This window comes from Larimichthys crocea, chromosome XXIII (genome assembly GCF_000972845.2).
Source record: "Larimichthys crocea isolate SSNF chromosome XXIII, L_crocea_2.0, whole genome shotgun sequence".
Taxonomy (NCBI): Eukaryota; Metazoa; Chordata; class Actinopteri; family Sciaenidae; genus Larimichthys; species Larimichthys crocea.
The window spans coordinates 9149358-9176960 of NC_040033.1; the positions used below are offsets into that span (position 1 = coordinate 9149358).

At 40.8% G+C, this 27603-nt stretch overlaps 1 long non-coding RNA gene across 3 annotated transcripts in view; it reads left to right on the top strand.

Moving 5' to 3' along the window:
* The first annotated feature begins 381 nt into the window (after positions 1 to 381).
* Positions 382 to 27603, top strand: part of LOC113744455 (uncharacterized) — a 230502-nt gene continuing 203280 nt past the window's right edge. For all 3 annotated transcript variants that reach the window (XR_003461545.1, XR_003461547.1, XR_003461546.1), the window contains exon 1: positions 382 to 887. This is a non-coding gene — a long non-coding RNA (uncharacterized LOC113744455). The remainder of the gene's footprint in view (positions 888 to 27603) is intronic.

Here is a 27603-nt window from a genome sequence, read left to right on the forward strand (position 1 = left end):
TTACAGGTGGGTGCTGTTAGAGATGGCTTGTTTGAGCATATGAATGGGCGAGTTATATAGAAATCCAGCCTCAGTGCAGTCATCATGAATGGGAAATTAGCTATAGAGACCAAAACTGTTTTTGGTACCAAGCTGTAAACATGTTTATCTCTGCTGTGAAGTTAAACATTTTTAATATGGGGCACTTATGGAGATTGACTGGTTTTATACCCATGTGTGATTGAGGTTTCCCCAGTCACGCATGTTGCTGCTTCACATTAAAAGCCCTCAACTGGTGAAGCAAAGTAATATCAAAAACATCGTATAAAGCACTGGCTGTAGACAAAACAGGTCATTTATTAGACTGGGGGAGCGTTGTGATGTAGCTTTCGGACAGCAGGGGGCAGCACAGAGCACAATGCGGCGCCACCGCTTCTCATAAACGAAGAAGAAAATTTTCGCGCCTTGTTTGAATTAAATCACCAAGTTCGTCGTCGGTAATTAAAATTTATCTCCCTACCTTTCGTTAAATAACTCTAAATAACTCTAAATAACTAACTTTTTGTTACTTAGCTGACGTCTGACGTCGACGTGAGTTCAGGTGAGCTGTCGCCGTCCACCTGTCTCTTTCATGACAACAGTTAAACCAGATAAACAAACTTTGCTAGCTTAAAAACCCTGAAACGGTTCGTTTAACTCACACAGGAGGGATGTTAAATAGTAAAACGGACTTAAAGAAACCAAAAATGTCTACACTGGATATATTTTAACGACTAGAAAAAGCCAGAGCCAAGAGGAACATATCATACAGAGGATGACCTTTCCAGCTTTGACGCAGACGAAAACAAACAACAACAACAACGCCACATTGTTCTGAACGATTTCATCTAGAAGAAGACCTTCAAACAGTAAGTGGTTTTATTATGCTAATTATGTTTGTGTTGTATGAGCCGCTGAGCCATATATATATGTGTGTGTGTGTGTGTGTTACCTGCTCTCACACTGTTATTGTCTTTACATCAACATAATCTTGTTGTTGTTGTTATTTTCTTGCACTGCCTGTGGTTGGATGGCTGCCATGCCTTGTGCTTTTGATACTGTTGACCTCACCTGTGAAGATCCATGGAAAATGTTGTACTGTGTGTATGAGGTTGGGTTGTATAGTACAAAGTAGGGATGCACCGAAATGAAAAATTTCGTCCGAAACCGAATAAAAATAAAATGGTTAGCCGAATACCGAAACCGAATATGAAATGCTGTTGTTAAAATTTTCACTATATTTTTTTTACTATTGCATAAATAGCCTAGAATAAATTTGTAGACGTAAATTTCAAAGAAAGTAAATGTTTATTTAATATCCTTCAAATATTCCAGTAGAATTTCCAGTAAGTATAATTATTATTTCATTTATATTGTTCGAAAGCCCATGTTGTTTTAATCACTGTTAATTTGTTCTTGAAAGAAATACTATTTAGTTTTATTATATTTCCGGTGAATTTCCATTTTTCCCACGAACACCTCGCATGTGTGAGACGCTGGTAGTTTAGAGAGAAGTTTATAGCTCCGCTAAAGAGCAGTGTATGATGTATTTCTTGCCTGTGTTTTTCCTGTATCCTGCATTGTGGGTTTATTGTGTGTGAATGAGAAAAGAATCAGAAACCCTGGCCAGATCACCGCGCACGTTGTTTCATTGCATCAATTGCGTCACGCCACTATTCGGTCTTACTATTCGGCCACTTCACCGAAAGCCGAAATGCAGTTTTGGGCCATTTTTGGTAAAAGTAGAGATCAAAGTAGAGATCTGTGTTTGCAGTATTGTCACTTTACTATTAATTAAACTCTGATAATCTGGGTGAGTGCAAAGGAAAGCAATCTCACATTAGTTTGTATGCATTTACTATTAAGAGTTAATTTCCCTGAAATGATGTGCCGTCTTGCAGTGGGGATGTGAATAATAAAGTGAATGAAAGAATAAGGGCGTTTTAAGAACAGTCATCGCCAAAGTAGAGCAATAGAGCTGCATCAAAGTCAAGTTTCTGACAGCAGAGAATCGTTTCGGCTTTTAAAACTCGTGAAAACATGTGCGATGCCGCCGCGAACATTTCTACAAAAGGAGGACTGATGCACGATGGACTTCACTTTGCTCTCAAGCGGACCTCCAAAAAGGTAAGTGCGAGTCATTGTTTTGAATTGTGCTGCATTCTTCGCTTCTGTTTTTGCCGCGCCACTCTTGTTGTGTTTGCCACCCCGCCATCACCGTGCTCACGCTGTGACCTCGCTTGTGGCTGTGAAGCTGGAGGCCGCAGAGCTTGGGTAATTCTCACACTCCTGCGTTATGTGTTCATTAACTCGAGTGCGATTTATCTAGGCTTGATGTTTACAGTAAAAGTGGGACAAATTCTTGTTTTTCATTTGTTTGTATTATATCACTGTCATTTCTTGGCTTTAATGCTTGTTGCTTTTGTCCCAGTGGGTGTTGCACAGCACATGTGTGTTACATATTTTTGTCTCAGTTGGCATACATACTCTATCTTTCTACTATGTTGTGTCCTCTCTTCTTTGTGGAGCTGGAAACTGCAAATCCAGTTGTTATTCGACCCATTATAGTTGATGTTTTTTGTGGCTTGAGTTGTTATTTGCAAGGGTAGCCAAATGTGTTTTACTTTTTATTTTGTATGGAACAGCACGTTTTCTTGGTTATCATAGTGGGTGTAATTATGTTCAATTCTTTTCCAAAAGAATTAAGTAATAATCAAGGTTTTTTTCTGCATAAATCTGGCTTACTCATTAGCCAGTATCTACCTAACTGGTGCCTTAACTTCACCTCAGTTTACCTCACTTGCTGTGTAGTCTCTGCCCTGACTCACCCGTATTGTTTGCAGTTATTAGTGGTAGTTTGTGTAAAGAGAAGAAAAGCATGGCTTGCCTCTGCTAGACGAGGTGCCTTTCATCACGCACCAATAAAAAAGCTCCCTTTGAGAGCTGCACAAAGGAAAGTTTGGCCCGGTAAACTAAAAGGTGCCGTGGGACTATATGTAGAAAACACAAATTACACAATTGTGCTAAAAATTAATAGGCGAATGGAAATCTTGTGTAAAGTTGAGTGCCACCTGATATTTTGAAACAATGGTTGTCGGTGCCAAAGCGTCCAGGCTCTGCAAAACAAAGAGAAACCGGAGGCATTCGCCGATTCCAAAGGGATTATTATTTTGTCTCGTCGAAGAGTTGCAAAAAGCAGCATTTTCTCATAGCACCACTTCTGGGGATTTCAAGCACACATATCTGTCTGGGAGGTGTGAGATTACCATAGTGCACATAAGGCAAGTCTGCAACTCGTGCCATATGGTCACTATGAGCTCAGTCAGACCACATGTCCACCGATGCTCCCCAACACACTTGACATTGCTTCACTCTAAATTTAATGATAGCTGCTGTTTCTAAATTAGATTTGGACCGACATCCTCTCTGTCCTTTAGCAACCTCCACAGTTTCACAGACTTTCTTCAGTGCTGCTGCAGCAGCCTTTACTCTGTTCCTGTGTATCATAATTTTTGGGAAAACTGAATGCAGTAAGAATTATTTTGTCTCTTGTAATGATTTTATTTCCATAGTGGAACTGTAGACTACGGGTAAAGCAGGTGGAAGTTAGACTGGGATGTTTCATGAGCAGACGTCGATCAAAAAAGACACCTGGCAGTTCATTAGTCAACAGTTCTTTGAGACTGCTTAAATTTGCATAGACAACTCTCCTTTAAACGTGTCCACCTCGCCGCTTTGCTTTGCAAATGTTCAATACTCGCCTCACCACGAGCCTTTGCAACATAAGTACACGCGTCCTTGTCCAAATGAATAAGGGTTGTAACTTTGCAAGTGAATTTTGTTGCAAGCGGTCTTTCAGAATTGGATTTAACCTTTTAAACCCTGGAGGACCCACGAGGGGGGACAAGTGAGGACAAGCACTTTCACAGAAGTTTCTTATTCTTTGAAATTCTAGTCACGACACAAACCTTTCCAAAGACACCAGATATGTCAGGATGCGTTAAAGGGAAATGAGTATATAAAAGAATGCGTAAGAGGCAGCTTGAGTTGAAATATGTCACTCAGTGTAAGCATCATGTAGCTTTGGACACATGAAACAGATTTAGAAAATAAAAATGGGAAATTTAACGAGCGAGGCAGTTAAAGGTGTATCTAAAGCATTGTACAAAGAAGCAAACAAAAGCACAGCTACAGTACTACGACTCTGCCAAGCCCTGAAAAGCCTAGGTGCAATCTGAATCAGACCTTGAATTTCCGTAGATTAATTAGGACATTAGTTAGAGGTATGTACGTTAACTATGGCCCTGTTGTTAAAGAACATGTTTTATTGAACGTCCATAAAGGTGGATAATACAAACAGTATATCATACCATATCATTACCATTTAAAAAAAAAAGAAGACCAGACCAGAGTTGTTTTTAATCTGAATCTGGTTTAAATAGACACAAGTGAGTTAAAAACTAGTATACACAACATACTTCTAAACATATAGAATACAAATGGCATCTAAAAGTGTTGACTGATGTTTGAGAATACACACAACCAGAACCTACACGCAGTGCCAGCCGTCACAGTCGTCGTTTCCTTTGGTAGAACTGACGATGCTTCACTCCGGTACTGTTCCTGGCACGGTCGACTTAAACTTCAGTCGAAAACCTTAAATTCAGTGTAAAAACACCATTAGTGGTGTTTGTGCTTTAATGTGACAGACAAGGCTTTTGCAGCGGGTTAATGTGACAGTGTTGTTTTATCAGGTAAATTATCATTAATAATGTATTTCTCTGCAGATTTTCTTACGACAGCTCATTAATGGATCAGCTGTTCCTACATTTCTTTTATTTAAAGCGCAGTGATTGCCTTTCTAGTATTAATATCTTATACAGTACAATATACATGTCATATGACAAACATACATATAGATAAACTAGGCCTATGTGTGTATATTTGTCATATCTCTTCAAGTCAATACTAAATAATGAATGAAAAACATAAGTACAAGTATAAGGGCTCTTTCTGGAATTACTGCAAGTGATCACGCAATCAGAAAAATGTATCACCGACGTTATTTTTGTGTCCTATAATTGTATCAAATGATTATTCTACACACTTAGCACTATAGGAAAGTGTGATGATGCCGCCTCGGTTTTTCCATTCTTTCACCAAAGCCCTGAGGATTATGGTATTAATGTAAAAAAAAAACTGCAGCTAAGAGGAGCTTAGATGTGAAGATTTGTAAGTTCAAATAAATTCCCTATGAAAATATAACCTTTGCTACTTTCTGTATTAATTACATAATCCGGTGTAGAACAGACCTGATTAGTTAATCAGAGTGTTGCCGTTTCACATCAGCCGTCTGAAAAGTCTCCTCTTGACAAGCTGACCTTTGTTTAACTCGTGGAGATGGTAGGGGCCGGGTCAGAATCGATTAGTTTCAGAACTCTTTTCAAACGTACAAGTGTGAAAAGCTTTGGGTGTTATGTCTGCGATATTGAGATTGTTTCTTCACAGATAACTTTTTATTGAAGGCAGAGGTTTAAAATGCACAGTCCACGGTGACTTACACAATATTACTCTGTTTTTATAAAGCCTGCCTTATTTCTGGGGCTTGTACTCACTTACTGCTTCTAACCTTTTGAAATTTCACACACAGTAAGCTCAGCCGCACACACACACAAACATAGAGCACACACTCACATTTTTTGAGGAAATCGGATTAAAGTGAGACTTTTGTTCTGAGATGTTCCACCTTTTCCTTTGCATTTTGTTGCATAGTGAGTTAGCGAGCCAAGGCTGACAGATGCCCTGGTGATGAGACAGCTGCCAGCACTCAATCCAGCAACTGGGTCAAGTCCTTTTGACATCCATGACAAGTCCCTGCCATGAGGGCTGAGCCACTGTCCCCCCAGGCTCCGCGACTTACATATGTGTCACCTCTGCTCCCTGGAGGCCTTTGAGAGGACCGTGGAGCCTCTCCTGTGGTTCATATTTGATGGTCACATGCCTATGGACAGTAGATGAGGCTTGGGCTCTGTGGCATCCAGAGGCATACAACCTACGTCTGCCATTTAGGAGTGAAGACGACTGCTCCTTTCCCATCCTTGCTGCATTATTAAGGGTGACAGGACTCGTTGCAGAGTGTCTCTACCATTCTCTTTGTACTGCTTCAACTTACCCGCTTTCCACCCCCCCCAGCACTCCTCGACATCCCACCGCCACATGTGTCCTCTGTGAAATGGAAATGCCGCCCCATTAAAAACCGTCAACCTGAAGCAGATCACTGCTGCACTTATGCTAATGTAGACACAGGAAAATATCACACAAGGAGAGGAAGGGGAAAAAAAGCTGGAGAGGGAAGCAAATCGGATAAAAAATTACCAGTTTCACTTGAGGGATGAAAGTATAGTGTCTCTAATTGGAAATGAATACGGTTGTAGTGTGTAGTTAGGAAATATTCACAATTGTGCAGGAGGTTGGGCTGGGTTTAGAGCAAGAGCTGAGGATGCATAAGAGAGGACGAGAGGAAAAGAGATGGGGGGGAAACACAGACAACAGCAAACTTGGCTGGGAGATAATTAGGCCCACAGTTTGCCCCTGCGTTGAACAGCAGAGGCATCAGCATACATCAGCATTTGCAATGGGCCACAGCGCTGTAGCTGGTGAGCACTCAGGCTGGATTTACAGCTGTCTGTTCATTTTTATGATTTTCATTTATTTTAAGTTTTCAGGTTGATGTTCAAAGTGGTTTCTGGATAATTGTCCACTGCTTAAGCACGAATACAAAGTTGTAAAATGTAGCGGCAGCTGCTGGGGAAATAGGCCTTCCGAAACGAATTAAAATCTAACTTCAGTAAAGTACAGCAGAAAATAAGGACCCTTTTACTAATCTGTTCGCTTGTGTCTTAGCGGCCTGGGATCAGCCCCTCTGACACCATGGAGAGCGACAGTAATGATAAACAGTAACCAAATCTGCTCCCGCGAGGGTCTGCCTCATTCCTCATTGCACATAATGGGGAGAGGGGAGGAAAATTAAGTGTCCCTTTGATCCATGCGGCTGAATACTGAGCATGTAGCAAATTAAAAAGCGATGCCTGCTGCACCTGCCTGGAGATTTGCTTCCAAACAATACAGTTTTATTTTTTTTAAACACTCTGACATGCTTGATTGTCAGTTTCAGACCTTCATTTTCTCTAACATGGCAGCTGAATCACTTATCGGTCCAGACAGAGTAGGATTTATGTGCATTATCAGGAGAGGACAAGAAGTAAAACTCTTTATGTCAGCACAAAAACTAGCACGCTTTTCTCTTAAAAGTCTAGAACAGTAAATATATTTACCGTAATTATGTTGTGTTTTCCATTTACTTTCAGTGTTTGACGCTTCACCTCTGTGTTAGCTATAAATTCACACTGATGATGATGATGTTCATCACATATGCAAACATCAGTGGTGAAATTTACATAATATGCTGCAGCTTTGAGATGGAGGAAAAAAGCAGTGCGAGTGCTGAATTTCACTCACAGCGCTTTACGAGTGCAAACATCTGTGCACCCCCCCGTGCAAATGCAGGACATCTTGATAAAATTCGCACTTCATTGTGGGGCTTACCATGGTTACGGTTATTGTGCTAATAGGATTAAGTGATTGTTATTCACCATGGTGAATATCATGTTATATTCTGGTGTTCTAAAACACCTTCGTTCTTTAGGTGAAAGTATTTGCACTTTGATTGTTTTTCTTGCTGTATATGTGGCGATGATGATAATGATGATGATAATGATGACGTTTTGATAACTGTGGTAAAGATAATCATTATAATAACAGCTGTTGGATCCCAGATGCATAATTCTGTGTGCTATAATTAGATTTATGCCATAGCTGGAGGGAAAATTCATTTCAAATCAGATTGTTGTTTGTTGATTATTTTTATAGATACCTCCAGTTGAAGGCTAATCACACTTTGACAATTGGATTAGGAAGGTTTGAGCATGTCAGCGCATCACTGCTGATATTCTGTTAATCATTTCTTACCTTCAGTAACCAACAAACCAATCAAACCAAACAAACCCACTCCAGCATCTACAGTTCTATGATTAACGTGAGCGTACTTATTATAAATGAGTTGGGTTTAATTAAAAGCTATAACGGAAAACATTGCACTGTGCGACATGAAGTATTTATAATTAATGTGTATAATTAATTAAGTAATCACTAAAACTTTCCAGTTACCTTCATCAGCATGGTGTCAGTGTTCGAAACTAATATGAAGAGTTAAAGGAGGGATGTTAAGCCAAACTCTAGATTTATTATACAGATATCTATGTGTGAAGTGAGGGGAGGAGTTACTGTGCAAGTTGAAAGAGTTCAGAATTTGACATTCAACATGACTTAAAGTAGAAACATTCTACTTTGTCAACAGTGTTTTCTAAAGTTGGTTGTGTTAATAATATGTTGTATCTACAGTAATTTCTCTTTCTCTTCTAAATGTTTCTATCCACAAAGAGTAAATATTGTATTTTGTCAAACCTATTTTATATGATCACATGTATACTATAACAGATTTTTCATAGAATGTATGGTGATGTACAGTACCAGACAAAAGTTCAGACACACCTTCATTGATTTTAAAATGTAGATTGACACAGAAATGAAATAACACATACGTTATATTTTATTTATATTATATTTTTCCTCAAATATAGAGCAGACTTTGTTCAGTTGACACTTTTGGCCATATAATTCCATGTGTGTTATCTCCATGGTTTTGATCTCTTCAGGGTTGATCTATAATGTAAAAAACAAACAAAAAAAAGGAAACTGGAAAAGAATGCGAAGGGAATGGGATAGGTTACTGGTTTGTGTATAGGGAAACCACTTCAAACTGTTGAAAGCAAGATAGCCGACGATCACATCCCAACAAGATTGATGGATCATCCATCATTCGATGGACTAATATCAAAGCTCACACTAGTCTGTATGTCACCGTTTGTCCTTAAAGTTTGACCATGAAAAACATTTAAGGTCAAAATTCTGAGTGTTCACTAATTAGGTATTTGGTAATTAGGAGAAAACAAGATTGGAAAAATAATGATGTTTTGGGAGACCATTGAATCCTCTAGACTGACCTCCAAGCTGCCAAAGTTGAAAATTCTGTCACAATGAATAATTGAAGCTCCTCTGACACCAATTGTACGATCTGAGCTCACGTTCTGTTGACTTAAAAAGCCCTCCACTTCGCATACTTCTTAACTAGACTTGTGAGTGATAGCATGGCTAAGTATCATGGCCCAGCGTTGTCAAGCGGTCAAACCCTTCAGGGGGAACAAATTACTCAGAGAAATGTGGGGGGTGATGCCCAGCTATATTACACATTACACGGGTGAAAACAAATGTAACACTGCGCATGAGAGTCATTGAGGCAGAGTTTTAATTATTGTCAGTGTCAGACTTGAGCATAGCCTCCACTCAGGGAGGCAAAAATAGAAAGGGAATTAGCCCCTTTTCACTATCCCTGACAGCTAATTACATATAAAATGGCTAACACTGCAAAACAAAAGCAGCCCGACAATTACACTTGGCTTTAGCTTGAGCTGAGCCCTAAAGACTGTAACACGGATGCTTAAACTTTGATTCTGAGGAGGAATTTACACACGGATCTCGTGAGGATTGTGAATGCAGGAGACATTATCTGAATGTTTGCATAAATCTCTTTTTTGGGAGATCAATATTATGTTCAGTCAATGAAGGAGGGGCGGTGTGTTCAGTTTATATTTGGCCTTGCTTCTTCATGCAGCCTTGAGCAGATATCAGATCATGTACTTGTGAGAAGTCAAATGCAATGAATGCTAAATATGAGTTCAGCCAGGAGGACTGCTTTATTGGCCCTTGTCCAAATGAACATTGACTTCCTCATCTATCTGATACATTTCTAACTCCATCCAGGGAGCGATTAAGAGGTAGCACGACTCCAGGGCACCATGAATGTATCACTCTGTCTTGTGTGTCTTATTCTGGTATTTTCAATTAATCATATTCAATATGGTCTAATCAATCTAATTGGGGGTCAATTACTTTTCCCCTCTGCTCCCGTCCTGGATCTTGGCAGACCGGTGGCTGAATGGCAATTGGTTTGAAAGGAAATAAAAGGCTCTGTGGGTGTCTGGGCTGCTGCTTTGTGTCCTTTCCCAGCTTGGCAGAGGCTCCCTGCTCTCTGTTCTTCAAGTCAAAAGCCACCTCACCAGCCAGGGATGGACAGGGAAAAGGCAGAGCGGGAGAATGGTTCTGGCCTAGTTTGGTCTCTAGGATACTGTGACTCCTAGGCCTTTTCCTGGACTGTTATACATTTTGTGTGTATTTGCCTGAGTGTGTAAAGATGGGTATCTGATTGCCCATATCCTTGTTGTGGGCTGAGTTTGCAATTTGATGCTGCAGGTGTGTTATCTCTCTCATATTGGTATATGTGTGGGTGTGTTTGAAAGGAAGAAGCCCAGGAAGCAGCTGTATTTATGTATGCGTCTGTGCGTTTGTGTCAGTGATCCCAGACTAGCTCTATCACCACACCGTTCGTCCGGGATCTGATTGCTTGATGCTGGCATAAACAAGCAGGGGCTGATCTGCGACATCCTCACATGACAACCTAACAAAAGGAGAAACAAGGCGTGTGACGGCCTCGATGACAGCCAGTCACATCCTCCTGATGTGCTGGCTGAATCGAAATTTGCCTGTGAAGCAGCGAGGTGGCATATACTTCCATGACTGCTTTAATTATTTCCCAAACATGTTTGGTCCAACCTAAGTTGAGTCTGTTTGAGGAACCAGCTGGACTCAAACAGCTTTTGTGCTTTCTTAGTCTTTGTTCATATCCAGCTGTTTACCTAAAATTTCAAGGTTTAAAAGAGAGCGATGGCAGCACAGTTGAGACCACTGAGTAAATATCACATGAAAGAATTAGACTCTGTTGAAACTCGTCTTAAAAGCTATGAGTTGCTTCATGCTGTGGTGGCATATTTCAGTTTCTTTTAATAAGATTGTCCTCTTGTGCCGCTTATTCAAAGAAACACAGCAGTTTTAATAAACAGGATTATTCAGTTGTAGAAAACCAAGTTGTCTTCCTACTGGTAGTAGACCATGGTAATGTCTACATTCTCAATAATGCTACATGGAGTAGCGATGATTGACATCAATTGCTGATTGCAAATCTGAGCTTACCCCGTGTGATGGCATGAAATGTGATGAAGGCATAATCATAAAGTTTGTGTAAAGGTCTTTGTTCTGAGCCAGCTATTCTTTGCTGGTATTCTGGGCTCTGGGTAAAATTGTAATGTAGTTAATGCACAGAGTAAACGTTTCTAACTGATGCAAAGCAGCAAAATTATAATGCTTGAAAGCATTGGCAGTGATTGAAGCACAGTAAAGCGCTGCTAAATGTGTTCAGTTGATAGACGTTTAGGGGCCCATTAATTTGAGAAGAAGTAGTTGTGGAGGTGGGAAAAACGAATTAGACTAAAAGCCCTTTTAAAAGTGCAGCTTTAGGTGACGTCCAGGAAAAGCAGAATAGTCTCTCTCTTCATGTCTCCAGGGAGAAATACACGCCATACGGGCAACAATACAAAAAAGACTATAGTCCTAACAGTTCTGTTGTTGCATGTGGTTTCGAGCTGAGATGACGTCTTGTCACATTAGCATCTGGATGAGCAAGCAGAACTGGTGATGAGGCTCATTACAAATATCAATCAATGGAAATATATTCCTGTTTGTGCTGCACTTGGCTAACTAACTTTGAATGTTTCATCTGGACTGTTTCACTCGTGAAAGATTCATCAAGGTAAATCGTTGTTGCTGTCTTCGAAAGCATAAACAGTCCACAGTTTGACCTTTTTAATTTCCCAAAATGTTCATCCACTGCATGATCCAAGAGCTCAGTACGAGACCAAAAACCATCTCTATAAATAAAAGAACTCAAGGGTGACATCAACATTGAGTCAGGAGAAGTATAAATGATATGAGATCCAATAAATCATAGCAGAGTTTGTGGGAAAATGTATGCAGAAAGCTGTAATGTTTTAAATATTCAGCTAAGGGTGAATTCTTATGAAGTGAAGTGCAGGAAAATAAAATGACTAATATGTTTTTCTATTATAACAATAACTGACTCTGCAAAACCCCCTGCTGTATTCCTCTGTAGGATTATTGTAACAATTTCTGACAGCTCAATACGAAACTTACAGAAATTGTACCCGTTTATATAAACTCGTAGGTCAATGAGGTTGTCGCATCATCTTTAGCTGCATCTTGAGATCGGTCCCCAGGTGTTCCAGATGTGCTACTGACTTTCAAATGGTTATGTTCTACAAAGAGATCCTCATTCCAGTGAGTTTATAGGAATAGATTATCATCCCAGGGAGGTGATACTCAGTAGGTGAGCAGCAGTTGTGTGTGTAGCCAGGTATGACTGATGAGGTTCAATATAAGTGTTGCTCTCCTGCTGAGTTCACAGGGCACTGCTCCAGTTTCAGTGTTGGAGGATCGAGATTGCACCACAACAGCCGTATATACTTCTTTTCCCTATAAATCTGTGGGTGTAAGCTTAATGGTGGAGCATAGGCAGCAGTCCTTAAATAGAGGTAACTAATTCCTCTGTTGCACTTGGCCTACAATTCTGCTGAGACATTTATAACAGGATGAAGCTGCCAATACCTGCAGAAACAAATGTATTGCTCACCGTTTAACAACAATTAAAGCCCCAAGTCATGATTGCTTTACAGTGTCATTTATTAGATTGTACCTCCTTTGGCGAACATACAGGAGGGAGTTGCATGTTGGTATTGTCAACATCCTTTCTACACAACAGTTAGTTCTGACCAAGTAATTAAATTGGACAAGAGTTGTTCTATGAGTGCTGATGACATTTGAACAATTCCTAATTCCTTATACCGTGTTTTCACGACCATAAGGCGCATCGTACGAAAAGGCGCAGTCTACACACACACACATGGCACACCGCCTTACAACAACACACACACAAGCATACAAGTGTGCGTATTTAAAAATAGAGTGGGAGCAAAACTGAGTTTGATTGTGCTTTATTTAAGTCTTTATTGCAAAGTACTAACATTTTTTAAGCACATTACCACAGCACACATTAGCACATTACCGGTAATCGTCATTAATCAAACCCATCGAAGTCCTCATCCTCCGTTTCTGAGTTAAACAGCTGCGTTAAATCAAATATGCCAGTTCCACTTTCTTCGCTGTCAGAGTCACTTTCCGTGCCGTGCGGCCCCTCGGGAATGATGCCGGCTTTTGCGAAAGCTCGAACAACAGTGCCAGTAGACACGTTAGTCCACGCATCTACAATCCATCCGCAAACTGTGGCGTAACTTGCGCTGCCTGCCACTCTTTGTGAAACTGTGGTCTCCATCGGTCATCTATTGCTCCCACGCCGCTCGCAGCCTTACTTTGAAAGGCCGGTTCACACCGATGTCCAGCGGTTGGAGTTCCTTTGTCAGACCTCCCGGAATAACAGCAAGTGCAGCGTTCATTTGTTTCCCTTCTTTTTTCACATCGGCTGTGAGATGGGCACGCATAGAGTCACAGATCAACAGCGATGGTGATGCGTGGAAAAAAACACCTGGTCACCTTACATACACCTGCCTCAGCCACTCTTTCATCATCTCTTCATCCATCCAGCCCTTTTCATTTGCCTTAATAATGACTCCTGCTGGAAACGTCTCTTTAGGCAAAGTCTTTCTCTTAAAAATCACCATAGGCAGCAGTTTCTGTCCATTAGCGTGGCAGCCAAGCACCTCCGCGCAGCTTATAACCTTCAGTTTAAACTGTGCTTCATACGCGTGTCTCTTTGCCATTTTCAGGGTTGGTAAGACAACAATGTTCTGCATAAAGCAGATACCTGTTCTTTTATACACGCCCATACTTCCCCCTTTAACGTTCTCAACACAGGTTTAACAACACACATAGGGCGCGCTGCACTATAGGGCGCGCCACACATTTTGAAAAAAATATAAGACGTTTATATGCGCCTTATGGTCGTGAGAATACGGTATGTGTAAAAGCATTTTACTCTAGAAACACGGGACAAAGGACGTCATATTTAGACAGTTTTCCTGTCAATTCTGTACCAATATAATTTATAAAGATAAACTATTTCTGTGTGTCACAGTTATGGCTGGAGCATACAGAAAAAGAATACCCAGGCAGGATTGTCGAGTGTCACAGACGGGTCTTTTATTGTTAAGTGTTTAACAGCATGGCAAACACTCTCCACATAATACAACAACAACCCCCAATGATCACAAAATGGCGCCTTATATAAGGTATCTAGGTAATGAGGGAGAACCCCTTTACCACACTGACTTGCTCTCCTTCTGAGAAACACTTATTTATTTACGTTATCCCCATAATCTTCCCACTATATACACATACATCTATTTACAAACCCAACCTCATCCCAATTCTAGCATAAACACTAATAAAATACACCATTTTCCAACACCCCCACTAATCACCACTTGGATGCCCCCGGAACTATGAAATATGGTGCCCGTTCCCTGGGTAAGCCTTTTGCCCGAACACCCTGGAGACAAAGGAGACTGGTGAGTACACACACTTTGCCATTCCCAATATACCAACACACACAGTTGCACAACATATATTAGATTTGACATTATGTCAATTTAGCATTCAATTACCAAAAAATGCACAATAAATCTCATGTTCCTCTTTTGCAGGTGGAACCACATGGCCATCACAGAACCTACCAGCACAGATAAGATTTAAAAGGACAATAAATATAGAAACAATCCTTTATGAACCTATATGTATATCAAATATGCAAATATGGCTTGTGCAAAGTGCGCAAACCCAATAAAGTGCCTGCTTTACAAAAGTGCCCATACAATTATTAAAGTGCATGTATCTCGGTTAAAGTGCATGGAGCAATGTTCCCCCAGCTCCATCTCAAGTCCTCTTTGTTACACTGTGCTAACTTTTTATATTTTTGTTTTTATTGCCTCACCAACTCCAGATCAGCCTCCTTTGGTTAAATGCACTATTTTAATGGGAGTGGACCACAGGAATGAGGCGAACCATTTAAAAAATATATAATTCACTGTCTTTCATGTGTTTTTTCAGCCGTTACCAAAGTAAGTACACAGTTCCCTGCTGTCTGTTTGATGCTGAAGAGAGAGCAACTACCTTCTGATAATAAACATTTCATCAGAACGTCAAGACGAGATAAAGACTGATATTTCCACCAAGGCGGCTATCAACAGACTTTTATTCCACTGCTTGCATACATGATACAAAACAGTTAGTATGTGGTAACGTGTAGATCTACACAAAGCAGCTTGCAAGCTAGTGTTCAGGAGATGTTTGTGTTGCTTGGCAACTGTGCTGTCCCATTCCAGTTGCAAAACTATTTGTGTTGACAGAGCCAAATAAATGATAAATAAACAAATCATAATCTGTTGCCACTTATTCAGTTAACTTATAAATAGTGTTGTTGTGAAATAATAATAATAATACATTGCTCTAATGGCAGGACACTTCCATTTATATCCAAAGGCTATTAATAATGTATTGGAAAGCCACACCATTGCACTGGGTATACTTAATTACCATGAATACATTTAAAAGAAAAAAATACATGTGTTAAATTAAATATATGTTTTTGAGTATTGTCCTAAAGCTGTACGGTAGGTTATGTTATACTACGGGCCTATAATTTGCTACTAATGTGTATTTATTGATATTTTGAAGTCTGGACCAATACAGACTAAATTAAGCTGAGAAGCCCATAAGCCTTTGGAAAGAAAAGGCAAACAGGAATAAGCTAATTGGGCAAAGTTTACTTCAGAAAGCTCCAGTGAAGTTTGTTTTCATCTGTTATTGCTGTGAGACGAAAATGTTTATCCAGCAATACCTATACAGAGGAAACCTTATTCTGTTTTTTAGCCCTTTTCTTTCATTCACAAGATCCCCTCATGAGTTTTGAGGTCCACATTCTTTGGCAGACTGAGAACCATTACTCCTTGCAAGGGAATTGTAAGTACCCAGGTCTATATATAAGTGCAGCCTAAGGCAGGAGCATACCTATTTGCTATGGCTTGCTTTCTGCATCCCATGGTACCTTCCTATCTCAGGTGTGCCCCTCATACATCATCTCTGGCATTTCTAATCATAGCATGCAAAACATTTTTTTGCATATTCTGGAGTGGTCACTCTTATTTCTCATCATAATAATTGCAGGTGTTCATATTTTTTCAGTTTTTTTTTCATACGATTCCAAACAGTACATTATTAGTACGATTTTTCATATAATGTAGCATTAAGACTAGTTAGACCTTTCTTCTGGGTCTATTTTCTGATTTAGCAGGTTTTATATTCTAAAAGACTATTTATTCCCTGCAGCTCAGCTAATGAAAATGCACCTAATTTGCATTTTATTTTTCTGACATTTCAAAAGTGCAATTCGGATTCTCTTGACAGTTGGATGGAAACAGTAATAGAGTCACCAGCTGAGGGCAGCGTGTAATTTATTGACAGTTCAAAAGAACAATTAAACCTGTAACAAGTTTGTGAAGAGAAAAAGGCAGAAAATGTACCTTTTTCCTATTTTTTTTTTAAGCTTATAGTCACCCAAATGAATACATCTCATGGCTGTGAGGAAGATGGAAAATCGAACTTCAAAGGACTCTAGGACTTCACCATGTGTCATTACTAAAGGCTCAATATTTGTGCAAGCAAAATGTGTTGTGAACTCAGTGTCCTGGGGAAATGAAGTTCCAACTCGGAGGAGTCAATTAATCGTAGGGCCTTAGTTCAGGCAGAATGATATGGTGGGGTTACAACACAATGGCATTTCAGATGGATGCTTGCTAATGCACACGTGCATGTACATGCATATGTCCGCATAAAAAAACACCTGCACGCAAAAAAAATAATTGAATTCTCATTAGATAACCCTGTGGAAAAGCTGCTCTTGCACTGCTGTGAAACGCCTTACTCCAAGGTTTGAAATGTACTTTGTGCGTTGTTAACGGCATAACTGAGTCTAGTAAAATCTATATGATTATCCTAATCAAAGAGGTGATAGAGAGTCACATTGATGTTGGCTAATAAACTCCATTCATGCCCAACATTAATTCAATGGCAGTGTAAAACACAGTTACATGACATTGAGAAAGCAATTATCAGCGAGACAATAATTTGGTTAATAAAGATCCCATTAACAATCATTATGCTACTTGGCTGATTCTTTTATCTCAAGACGTGCAGGAGGGAAAGAAGACAGATGCCCTAACTGCTGACAAAGACCTTATTTCAGTTCTTTTGTTTGAGCGGAAAGACCGTATTAGAGATAGCCATGCTTTTTCAGCCCTTTATAATGTATCAGTTATGTTCATTTTCTTCTTGGGTAATAAGGCTTAGAGAAGGACAGTGGAAGAATGGCTCACCTCTTCTTCTTCACCTCAATTTACCTTGTCCTTCACAAGCCCTGCCTTAGAGCGCCTGTGCTTTGATTTTTTTTAATGCAGCTAAATAATGAAAATGTGTGGTGTAGTACATGAGCGCAGGGCCCAAATTGCATTTAGGTAGGTGGGCCGAAATGCAGCTGGGCATCATAATATACTTGGCTACACGGATTCCAAGCACAATCATCATCATCGTCATGTAATGAAACTAAATGAGAGCTTAAAGGTATCACATGAAGAAATGTAACAATGCACCAGCAGTAGGAAAAGTAGAAATGGATGTCAACAATGCAGGTTTCAAAATTATCCAAAATCTGGATTTGAAAATGTTTGTATGAAAAGGTAAGTGGATTCCCACAGGGGGATTTGGCGAAAAGCACTGAACTCCACAGGGCGCCTTGTCCAGAATGAATTTGTCTTTAAGGTTAAAAAGTGAAAGGAAACTGCTGGGAAGCATTTCTGGAACTGGTTCCGCTAATGATTCACAGAAAAAGTATATTTAAGACATTTTGCATATATGGTAGAGTGATGCTGATAAGCTGAAAGCATACATTTTGGGAAGGTTCTGACTTTTTTTTATTTAGTATTCTCCTCTTTCTCTCCTCTCTGCTCTGTGCAAGGTAATGCAAGACTTATCATATAAAAACTGCCAGAATGATCCTGCTCAGGCAAAGAGCCAAGGAAATGTTCCATCAATCTTACCAGGGACCAGAGCGGAGGATTTTGTGGCATCTAGCGGCGTAGTTGTGGTTTTCAACCTCTTCATTTCACCCTCTCATTTCTAGCATGAGGGAGTGGCATAAAATGTGAACGGCCTTATCTAGAGACAGTGTTTAGTGTTTAGAAACATGGCTGTTTGACATGGTAGAATGAATAAAGAGCTGTGCTGTAGATATAATAATAATAACATTCTAATGACTGAATCCCACTGGGCACGGCTATGATGTGTTCTGGCAAGTTTCAGAAAAATCCCAGAAGTGTGTCTCTTCTATTTTTGATGGATGTCGTGACCAGCCACATAACAGATCGAGCTGGCCAGAAGTCAGACACACGCAAAAGGCATAGAGTCAAAATCCAGTCTATTTTCAAAATATAACACTGTGTTTAAACGTCTGATTTTAACTCACTCATAGCTTAACGCTCCTGGAAGGTTATGAGAATGGGTGGAGAATAGATCAAAACAGTCGTGGTAACTGAACCATGCCCAGTGGGATCCAGGCGTAAGGTAACAAAAATGTGACACTTCTTGTTTGAGCTAATTTTACACTTATTATACATGTATTTTATTCAATTTAATCCATACTCTGTAAATAGAGGTCTTTTACATACTGGACTTTTAAGGTCGAGGTGATTGTTGCATGTGTGCATGTGAAAAGAAAAATAAAGCTTTTCAAAGGTCCACTAGGCCAGACTTTAACCTGATATTGAGTAGGTGTGTGGGTCATCCAGTTTTAATGTGTTCTCCTTTTACCTTTCTCTCTCTCGTAGCAATATAACTTTATTTGTATGGCACCTTTTCAAAACAACTTTACCAAGAGCTTTACAACATAATCACACACCACCATGCACCATTAAAAAGGCACTGTAAAGTTCAATAACACAGCGGGAAACGGTTAAGCTATAGACCAAGAGAAAAAAGAGAAAAGACAGAAAGGTCAACCCAGACACAATGAACTAAAAGAGATTAAAAGCAGTTAAGCTAAGACAAAAGAACATGTCATTGAAATGAGAAAAGGAACAAGGTTATCATATTATGTTTAGAGGTCTAGAGCTAAGGTGAAAATGATGTGAGTACACTTTTAGTGTAGCCTAAAAATAACCCCCATCTCCTCCATCAGCACCACCATACAGAAACACACTCCCACATGTGCACACAGACCAAGGATAATCTAATTTCCCATGTCTTCATGGATGAAGGAGTAGAATCAGAGGTACAGTGGCCCGCTGGCTCTCAGAGACTGAAATACAGAGAAAGGATAGAGGAGGCATGGGAGTGAAGATAGAATGAGGGCAGCTATTATTCCCACAGTTCTGGGAACGACACTTCATCGGAGCATCATCTGTGGTTTTCTCCTGGGGGCTATAACTGGTTGGCTAACAACAATAACAACACATCTCTCTGGAAGGGAAAACCGCTGCTGGAAAAACCACATTCTTATCACACACCAGTCATCTTTGTCATGTAACTAAAAGGCGCCGTGTATTGTGTCAGAGAAGGAAACGGGAACTGATCCTTTGTGTTGTGTGATAAGGGAGGGAAGCCAGCAGGCAGGAGTTAGATAATTGTCAACAATTTTGATATCTAAATAGGCAAAAATATCAACTATTTTCTGTTTTTCATTATAAATCAAATATATTTAGACACAATATTTTACCATTTATGTAAATGATAAAATGGATATATTCTATAAATATTCTAATTATATACTGCCTTTCTAGTCAGTGCACTACATATCTCATTCACGTATTCATACACATTCTTGCCATGACAGGTGCCAACTGCTCAGGAGCCGGGAATCGAACCCCTGATCATCTGATTAGTGGATAACCTGCTGTACCTCTTGAGCCACAAATAGGGCTGCAACTAGTAATTGATTACTGCCTGAAAGTATAGATTTACTAATGAGTGATGCCTGTCAATGACTGTCATAGAGGACTAAAGGAACCAGAAACACATTGTGGACACTTAATTTCTTCAAAATGATTAATCAGTTGTTGAGATAATTGGCTTTAATTACAATTAATTAGCTATCCGGTGCAGCTGTATACTTAAATAATTAAGAAACAATTAACAAAATATTGCAAATTTGAAGTAATTGTATATCACAGTAGATGAATTGTTAATCTGTATAATCTATTTATCTACCATCATCAGGTAGCATCGATGTTCTCCACAGCAACCCTCCTGACTTTGTATCCCTGCAGGAGACAGTTTCAGTGATGTGGCTCCCTGCCACCTTGGTTAACTTGGGTTAATTTAAACATCTTGATGGTGTCCAACTCCCAGGGGCCACCCCCCTCGGCTCGTAACTGATGCCTCTCTCACATGGCAGCACTGTTGCCGCTCAGCAAGAAGCACCCACGATCAATACCTCGATGACATCTTGCTGTGTTTGCGTATGGTTCTTGTCACTTCTCACAGCACAAAGACATGCAACTCAGATGGATCGGACACTTAAAACAGTGCTGAAGTCTTTGATTGTGCCTCATAGGACTGAGAAAATATTTCCCATGGTGTCTCCTTCTTACAAGTCAAGCACTAAAAATGTATTATGTGATGCTCTGACAGAAAGAGATCAGTTAATCCCAATATAAGTTTATTGTTCCTTTCATGGCCCTCTCCATGTTGCTTTACAGTGTCTGTGTTGTGTCTGAAAGTGTCTAAATTTCACAGAGTCTGGGAGGGGGATCTGTGTGAAGCAATCGATTTAAAATTGCCACTGAGCGGGAGAGTGCAATTGATGTCAAGGCAGCTCAGAAATGAGTTTTCTTGGCTTTCCGATTGAAATGACGTGGAGCCATTGTGACTGGAGGCAAAGTGGAGCTAGGCGAGGACCTATTATCGAGTGCTCCCCTAGCCAAACCAAAGCCGTTCAGAATCAGCTTGCTCGCTACTGTTACTCTCGTCTCCCGCCCTGCAACCACCGCCACCACTCTCCCTCCGCACACTATTCATTCACAATAGAGGGTAAAACACACGTCTGGAAGCTGCTCAGTTCCTCATCTGCCCTTTCTGGGCCAGAACAGGTTGGGGCATCTGCTTTCCAGAGGTCTCCTCACTGGAGACAGCCAATTAGAATGCTCTCCCTTTGCCTGGTCCACGGGGAGCTCAAGGAGGCGCCCGGGCGCACCTGTCAATATTTACTGTTCTAACAAAATACATCATTCATTGCCATCTGCTCTCCGGCAGCACGCATAGGGGCGCTGCTGCTGCAAAATTAATAGCACTTCTAATGCTCCTTTCCTAATGGGCCTAATCAATTAATCAGCCCTTCGCAATCTGGAGGCACCATTAACCAGTGCATAGATCCCTAATGCTGTCAAAAGATATGAGGTCTGCTCCACTGCTGTTACCAACTAAAAGTGAATGGTTTTTTTTGTTGTTGCTACATTTCAACTAAAACATGATTAAACACCGCTGCTACTGCAGAAATGAAGCAGTGAAATCTGTAGCTTTACTGCTGTCACTGTTGTGTGTCATCAGCGCCTTCCCTGCTTTGTGATGACAAATGCAATGCAAGTGGAACCCATGTACTCAGAAATATTGCATGGACAGCCTGAAGCTTAGGCCCAGAGGCTGGGTGTGATCGTGCATTTTGATTCCACGTTCTGTTCAGCAGCAACCGAAATGCACAGTCGTCAAACCAGCGTGTCTTTTAGTCCCACATCTGTCTTTCAACACCTTGTGGTCCTCCCCCTTTTTCCCCCCATGCAAACACCCCAAACCGAAGAAGACAGAGATGTAAAATGATGTTTTACAAACATTCTTCTCATTTTGATTTCACGACCTCGGGCACCCGGAACAACAGAAGTCCATTTCAAAGCCGAACCCCACATTGGAATTTCCGGCACACTTTTAGCTCTAGCATGTAGGGCAAACAGTCTGGGGATTAGTGTGTGTGTCGTGTTAGTGGCGACGGTGGGCGGGCGGTGTACACGTGAATACAAAACTGTCATTTTATCCGCACACTCTCGAGCTATCAACAGTATGATCACGCATCAAAGTGGCTGCTGTGTCTGACTGCATAATCACTGGAGCAAATCTCACTCCCATTCAGCCCCGAGTTATCAGAGAGGGTATTGTTTTAACCCTTTGTTATGCGGCTCTGATTGAGCATGTGGAGGCTTTGTGCCGAGCTGGTTGATACAACCGTACCTGAGCAATGAATGCAGGCCCATAACCTTAAACGTGTTTGAATTGCGAGGGTGTAACTCGCACACGCATGCATACACACAGCTGTAGTCAAACAAAGCGATATTCAGGTATCCCCACTGTATTATTCACTCTTTTCTCACACACAAAGCACCTCCTCCAATCACCACCTCAGTCTTACACACACATAAGCATTCATCTATTGCTGGCTGTCTCTCTAGAGAATATGCACACATACAAACGCACAAGTACACACCCAAATCACTCATATCTACCTTTAGTGTGCTTGAATTCCCATAGTAATGCTGTGCCTCTCGCTTAAATACACTCATACAGACACACACGCAGCTGGATCTCTCACATCTCGCCCACAGCCTAATTCACATGCAAGACCATTCAAATATTCCCATATCATTTATGGCTGTCTTTTTCTCATGCGCCCACACAAAGACAGACACACACACACACACACACACACACACACACACACCCTTGTTAGACGATCTAGCCCGGGAATAACATTCAACATCTGGCACACAGGGGTTTTGTCTCCTGCTACATCTCCTGGGTTGCCCTTTACCGGACCCCTGTGCATCCTGATGGATCACCTGCAGACCGGGATGGATGGTGCCTCGTCCCCCCTGTGCACTTTCTACGCCATTTCATCCTACCTGCGAGGCTAATCTGTCATTCTTATAGGCCATTTGTTACTTCGCTGTGGCTGCCGCGCGCTTTACATATGCGTGTGTGTTTGCATATGCCCGCACAAGTGATTCCCTGACCCTTGCTCAAAGCTCCAGTTGGGCTGCCACCATGACACGCACCTGGGGGACATGCTCTCTCCTGTAGCGATTTGTCTCATCTTTTGCCATTCTCGGCGTAAATCACCTCATAACAGAGTGGCGCTTTTAAACAGATTTTGTAGGGTTACGCTCTGTGTTGTAAGTTTTTGTCCTCCGCTCGTCTCTTTTATAGGAAAGTAAAAGATGGATAAAAAGGTGAAAATTGGATCAAAAGGTGAAAATTACTGTCTGCTGTGGTGAAGAAAAACATGCAAATAGAAAGTGGAATGTTGATTTTTTTTTTTTTTTTCATCTTTGAACAGTGTTACATGTAAGGTAACACTTTATTTGGATAGTCGAATGGTGCTGTATCATGTGAGAAAAAAATTATCTGCCGAGCAAAGTGCCACTTAGCTGCAGTCTGCTGTGCAGACTGTGACACACTGCATTGTAAACTAGATGTTGCAGATATAGCCAAGATTTATTTTTGCTTTGATAGTTATCAGAATGGGCTGCATGAAAACCTAAAAAACTTAAGGAAATAAAAAAAAGACCAAACAAAATCAAAGCAATTCCCCCTCGATTTTCAACCCTTCCTGTTGAGCTTTTCCAGACTGTCTTCTGATGCTGCACAAGTGAGTCTTAGTAGGCAGAAAGGCAGAATACCATGGCCAGAGGGGAACCTGTCCATCAGTCAAAAGCCTCAACTCTGAACCAAGGGACCTCCAGCATCACACTGAGCTCTGCAACACAAGCACATGTTTAGCCCCGCAGCTGTGCAGAGAGGAAACTAAACAGAAAATTCAAGGAAACGGTAAACAAAGTTGAGCCGATCTGTGTCAAACAAAAACGCTTAGCCTGGGGGAAAGACAGCGCAGACCTGTCTTGCTCCTCGGCCTTGAGTATAAACACATGAAATGGATTGCTTGCCTCATCCCGTCCACATGTTCCCAGGCTGTTTCCATTCAGTAGCTTATTACTCAGGGTGCCTGGATGTGATTTTAAGCATGGCCTCTTTATCCACTGGAACCTCTGAGAGATGTGAAGCTAAACCCCCCTGGAGGTGCCTATGAAAAACATTTTCTTGTGTTTACACAAAAGTTTCCCAGCTTTTCTCATTTTATGGTTCACGTCGGTCAGCAAGCCCCGTTTCATCCACTTTTGCTACGGTAGTTAGCCTCCGGGCACCGCCTTTGCCACTCATTGGAAGCATCGGTGGTAGCAACAGTATAGATTGTCAGAGCAGTTGGTTAGACTCCTTTCAGTGTTTCTACCATCTGAATCTTTTCCTCCATTGCCTCCAAGAGGATGGTGGAAGAGCGCCTCTCCCTCTGCTCTGGTTTTATCAAAGCAGAGAGGACCATGTGTTCCACACTGTCTCTCAGTGCTCTCTGCCAGAGTGGTACAAATCAGCAGTACACACAGCATTAATCAATGGCATGGGAGGTCAGCTAAGCATACCTGTCCCCTCATGCATCCTTCTGGTGAGTCCTTGAAATTCTAGGCTGCAGCAATCAATCACAGATAATTCCCAAGTGAAGCTTGGATGATAAGCCAAGCCTTTTGGTTGTGTGCAGGAAAAACAAATGAGGAAAAGTTTGCAATAGTTTGTCTCAGACAGGTTTATTTTGAGCTCTGTCAGCTACTGCTTCTACATCGGTACCCATGGAGTGTCTAAGAGCGGGTACCTGAGGTCAAGCTGCAGAGGCTGTCAGAGCCCTGTTCAAACTCCCATCGAGGCTTTTTCAGTTGTTTGACAGAGTAATTAAGCTGCTCGGCTGTATGTATGACAATGAGGTGTAAATTATACAGTGACACATCTCACTTAGCTTGTTTTATGTATAATGTATGTCTTTTGTATAATAAGGCCTCATAGTTAAAATATGTGCCCAGGAAACTCTGCAAAGATGTGCATTGATTGACATCCTTGAAAGCTTGGCAGTATACTTCACCAGAAAAACATGTACCTTAGCCTTAAAGTAGTTTGATATTTCTAGCCAGACATGTATGAGTCATTAATTACATCCACAGGATTATACAGACATATTTAATAAGAGCAGTGGCAAAACTTCAATGCAGTATTTCTTAAACATTTTATATATCTTTTTTTCTGCCCACCATGCAAGATTCTTCCCTTTTTGATTCTTGATCTTGTGGCCAGATGTTATCGTGAGTCTTATCACAGAATTGCACCGTGCTGAAGGACAGGACTCTGAGGATCAACCTTGTGCTAACAATATGTGGGAGAGTGAGGGGAACAGTTGGCATCTGCGACACTGCCTGCGCTTATTACATGATTTAGTTTCTTGTTGTTTCTTCTGGTGAGTGTATTATATCTCGTCTCTTGTCAATAAATTACATCTCATCTATCCCTTTGCTAAAAGATATTGATTAATATAATGACTTGCATGCAGCTTTGGGGACAGAGGCCATTTTAGGAATCATTAAATATCCGTTTTATTTTGCCATCTTTATTTCAGATCAGTTTTCTCAGCCCCTGAACCTCAAGTTGAATTTAACACCAGTACTTCTCGAGTCTTCATGACCTTTGTTGTGCCAGATTGCATGACTTGAAACAGGCTCTTGGATGACTTGAAACAAGGAAAATCCATATTGATCCATGATTCTAGTTCTCCAGAGATAGAGTCTATGTAGATTTTTCCACTGTTGTTTTCGGGTTGTGGGGGATTTGTAGTGATGTGTGAGAAAAGGCTGCAAAAAAAAAAAAAAACGAAAGAGTAAATACTGCAGTGGTTTTCATTTCCCATCGGAAACCCAGCTGGCGAACAGCCACAGTCGGAGCCATTGGCTCCTGTCTCATATCACAGCACGATGTCACACTTTTAAAGGCATCAAAATCCAGCTGCAGCTGTGACTGACGGGTGCAAGCTTTCCATCTCCGGGACCAGTGAAGAGAAAAGAAAAGCTTCTAAAACAAAAGCTGAGTTGAGTGATTTGAATCTTTAGAGGGGGAGGTTTGGGATTCAACATCAACAGCACAACTGAATGAGACTTCTGCAACAGTCATGCGCTGGATATATCTCTCCTCTTTCCAAGGGTGGTGTAGGCGGAGGAAACAGAATGTGGTGCTCTGCTGCTCTCAGTCATTAATCAGCGTGGTGACCCCCATCCTCTACCATCCACCACTCCCTCAGCTCTTTCTCTCTCAACACCTGCCAGGCATCTAATGCAGATTCAACACATCATACACCCCTCGGGCTCTGAGTGATGAGCAGAAATCCTCTGCTTTAACCTAAAGCTGTTCAATACGGACAAGAAGCAGAAGAAGAGAGAGAAAGACGGTCTCTAGCTGTGATCAACCATCTGTGAGCCCAAAATGTAGGCCTGATGAGGCCGATGCTGCTGCTGCTGAGGCGGTGGTCGCGTCAGTGGTCTGATGGCCTAAGCTTAATGCATTCTTACCGGATACAAGTTTGATGAAGACCTAATGTATGGAGCACACATGAGGCAAGAGATTAGCTCACCACACTGGTGTTGCCAGTGCAGGCGAACAAAGAAAACTAGGGAATAGGAAAGGAGAAAAGAAAACACCACATGCCATCCCTACAAAAATAGCTCCTTCTCTCACATCATCCTTATTTCCCAGTTCCTTCCTCACCAGCTGCTTTGATTGATCATTTTGTCTCCCTAATAGCAGCTCCAAATCCCTGGATGCTCTCCATTTATGTTCCGTAGGAGACTATAACAATTTAGCTTAATCCATCTGAAAGATTAGTGCAGGAACAGAAGAAACAGAAAAGACAAAAGTCTAAGCTTTATTCAAAAGGGCATCAACTTGTACTTTATTTAGACTTTTCTCTGCCTTTTAATTTTTTTTCAGCTAATGCTTTGTCAATATTAACTATAGTTGCTGCTTGCCTCTTGATTTTTGAAGGAGCTCGGTATAAATGATGCAGTCCTTCAAGCTTGCAGAGGCCTTTCAATCATGCATGAGTGGTGGATAAGTGATGGAGGCTGCTGTGGCCCGCCACTCTCTTTTCCTCCCTGTCTGGTTTCCATTTTAACTGGGGAGGAAAAGGATGAGAGAGATTTTCTATCACACCCACCACTTCATCACAAATATCAAGAGCAGAAAAAGCGAGTGATGTGTTGAACAGTAGTCTCTGCCAACCATATATATATATATATATATATTATATATTATTATATATATACTATATATATATATATATATATATATATATATATATATATTTTTATAAATATTATATATATATATATATATATATATATATATACACACACACATCATTCAGAGCAGATCATGTGCAAGAATTTCCGTCTGTCAATCAGCAACACATGGCTAACTCAGGGTTTGCATGACTTGTTTGATCACACTTTCTCTGCATGACAATTTAACATTTATAACGACCTCATTACACATTTATCAGACATGACTGCAAATCAGATTTCAAATTAA